At 39.9% G+C, this 3,335-nt stretch overlaps 1 pseudogene; it reads right to left on the bottom strand.

Annotated features, from left to right (window-relative positions):
* Nucleotides 1-262: 262 nt before the first annotated feature.
* Nucleotides 263-902, bottom strand: LOC129547344 (flavin reductase (NADPH) pseudogene; annotated as a pseudogene).
* Between the last annotated feature and the right edge of the window lie 2,433 nt (nucleotides 903-3,335).

The raw sequence follows: 3,335 nt of genomic DNA, 5'->3' as shown, positions 1-3,335 counted from the left end.
AAAAGGTAACTAATAGAGTGTGTTCCTCCTCCCCACAGGCTTCACTCTGATCATCTGGAGGACTCATTTAATGCATGGGATATCACATTTAATATTGTCAACCATGGTGATAAATTGACTGTAAGAAACTGGCAAAATCTATTATCAATAGATATTATATTTCTGGGGCTACTGAATAGCATGAGATTCAAGAGTTTGCTTTGTCTAGGTACTAGTTACAAAAGGAAGGTACTAACTGAATTTTGGGGCTCTTTTTTTTTTTTTAATTTGAAGTTCTTGGTTCAAGACTGATTGGGTGCTGTCCTCCAAGAAAGAGTTGGTGCTGATGGGAGTAGCAGTTGCTGTTCCCATTGTGCTCATTGGCAGTGAGTCAGCACAGCCTGAAATGGCCCAGTTCATGTTTGGAGATGAACTTGAGGGCCCTCATTCATTCAGGGTCACTGAGTAGGGGCCCCATTCAGCAGCTGTTCTCCTACATGTGGTAGCATCATAGCCATGAACCTCCAGCCTGACTCCTGCGGTATCTTGCGCATCCGACTGTGGTCATTGGTCACATCCTGCAGTCTTGGGGGCACCTTGAATGGGTCCCACAGTAGGAAGGTCAAGGCTCATGTCATGGGGCGTTATGGGCCCACAGTGTTCCAGGCACCCTCAGACATCAGTGTGGCAGGACTGAGATCACCACTGGTGCCCAGCAGCACGATGATGGCATTCTTCCCAGCCATAGTCTTGCGACATCGGCCATCTGCTGTACATCACCCTCTATCACGTGGGCTGGGGCCCTCTGAGGACAGCCTGGAGGAGGTGTTCCACACCAGCACTGTCATCTCATAGCCTGCCTGCACTGCCTGGCCAGGTGGTGAGCCCAGTCCTCCCATGGCGCCAAAGAGGGCCATCGTCTTAACAGCCGTGCTTCAGGGCCATGGGGGTGTGAGGCCTTGGAGTCAAAAGACACACAAGAACTGACTTGGACTCTTCTTCAAATTAATTTCCCATTTGGTGACAAAGAAAATCTGTTGTATATATTGAAAATTGGGATGATTTTCTTTAATGAAATACCTACAACCCATGTCCATAGTCTTTTGATCCCCTAAATTATTCAGATTTTAGTTTAAATCCAGCTCTACTACTATATTCTAGTGGTAGTAGAATTTAGTAGGATACTTCAACTTGCAAGGCTTCGGTTTCTTCATTTGCAAAATAAGGTTAAATTTATTTATCAAGGCTTGTTCACAGGACTGATGCAGAGGCATAATTCATGATTAAAATGTCAACATAAATCTCAATATCAATGAAACAATGAAATTAACTCTTTATACTTCAAGGCCTAGAATGTCAATTTCTTTGCCTATCTGTATCTATATCCTTATTTACGTCTATATTTAATGCACACCTGTTTCCAGGTGGCAATAGAGATAAATAATCTGTCTGCCAATGCAGGAGTCATAAGAGACACAGGTTTGATCCCTGAGTTGGGAAGACCCCCCTGCAGAAGGGCACAACAACCCACTCCAGTATTCTTACCTGGAGAATCCAATGGACAGAGGATTCTGATGGACTGTGGTCCATAGGGTCACAAAGTGTCAGACACAACTGAAGTGTCTTAGCATGCACGCGTGTTGTATACCTAAAGTAATATAGTTCCATACGAGATTCTATAACCTTTATTCACAAACATTGGCTTGATTTCCTAATAATCATCTGAGGTACAACTTTTCATTAAAATCAGAATACTTTTAGTTTTTTGCCCAAGTTAATCTTAATTCAAACCTGTTTCTTATAACAGAGAGTCAGCCACATTTCTTTTTCAGGAATCCAGGTTATATTTTATTTGTTGTGGTATCTGATGTCAAAGATTGAAAGTTGGTCAGTCAGTACTGTAGGAATTATGAAGCTACAACTTTCCAACATAAATTTTCATCCTAGAAGTCTTGTCAAAAAACCTTTCTACACACCTGAGTGGTACTTGGGAGTCATGCTCTATTTCTAAAAACAAAACTTTAAGAAGAGTGTTCACTGAAGAGTAGACCAGAGATAAAGATGTTTAGGAATAATCAGCTTAGTTGTTACATAAATTCAGTGAACCCAACCGTGTTTCACTGTGTTCTTTTTTTCCTTCTCTGAGCCAGTGTTTATACACAAAAATCTTGGAATACTCTTGTTTTCATCTGCTGTAGCTTTTCTAGGAGCACCACTGCCTTCCAAAAGCAAGTGAAATGCCTAAGATTATATTAATTTGCATTACAACACATAACTTGTTAACAGGATAGATAATTTTTGGTGACTAAGCAGGTGTTTTCATTCTAACATCAGGAATTAGTTTCATCATGCATTTGATGGTCTATACATCACATCTGAATGATTTTTCAGGAATTGAATTTTAAGCCACCCAACGCCCCTGTTTGGAATTCTCAGCCCTACATTCTGGGAGAAGTCTCAGTCCATCTTCACAAGTGGACCATGTGATTCTTTCCGAGCTAATCAGAACTTTGCAACCTCCCCACCCCAGTGATTTGTTCAGGTGTGGGTATGTGATCTAGCCATTGCCAACCAAATTCAGTAAAACTTTTTCTTTGAACCTGACAGGAATGATTTCATACTGTTGCTGCCAAAATTACCTGAAAGCACTCAGGCTAGTGCTTTTTTGGACACACTGACACAGTAAGGAGAGCCAAGAGAGAGAAACTAGGTTGGTAACATTTTCTACAACATTTTCTCATGAGATGTTTTACATAAAAAGGAAAGATGAGGCTAATTTACCGTAATCACCTAATTACCCACCAGCAAGATTCTAAAGTTAACATTATGCCATAGTTGGTTTTTCATGCATCCAGCCATCTATTCATCCCATTGTCCAATCACCAACCCATTTAAATTTTTGAATGCCTATCAAAGTACACAAACTTTGTGTACTTTCCAAGCCCCCATATCGATGATGGGAGGCAGAATTTCTGCTGAAATTTCCGTTATAATAACCAATAAATCCCTTTTTTCTTGAGCCAGTTTGATGAGAATGACATAATGAGTTTTTAAATCTACTGTACAGAGTTTTAAAAATGACAGGGCAGTTTTTAAATAAATAGTTGTACATAATTCTTTGTTATTGTATCGCTTACCTCAGTTTCTCACACATTCATAGAAAGTGTGAATAATGAAGGCTACTGGCCAAATAGTACGTCAAAATTTTAGGATGACCCTCAGAACCTATTTCCACAATCCTATATTCTAGGAGTCTAGAATACTTGATTTTCCAAAACCTCTCCATTTGGTTAAATTTATTTTCAAGAGTCCACACTTTTTCTTAATGTTATAAGGAATGTTAATTGTAAATGCCT

Source organism: Moschus berezovskii, chromosome 22, assembly GCF_049115385.1.
Source record: "Moschus berezovskii isolate FMDL1 chromosome 22, NW_MosBer_1.0, whole genome shotgun sequence".
In the NCBI taxonomy this organism is placed as follows: domain Eukaryota; kingdom Metazoa; phylum Chordata; class Mammalia; order Artiodactyla; family Moschidae; genus Moschus; species Moschus berezovskii.
Note: the sequence above shows the minus strand (reverse complement) of the source record. Positions and strands in the feature narration are given on the sequence as shown.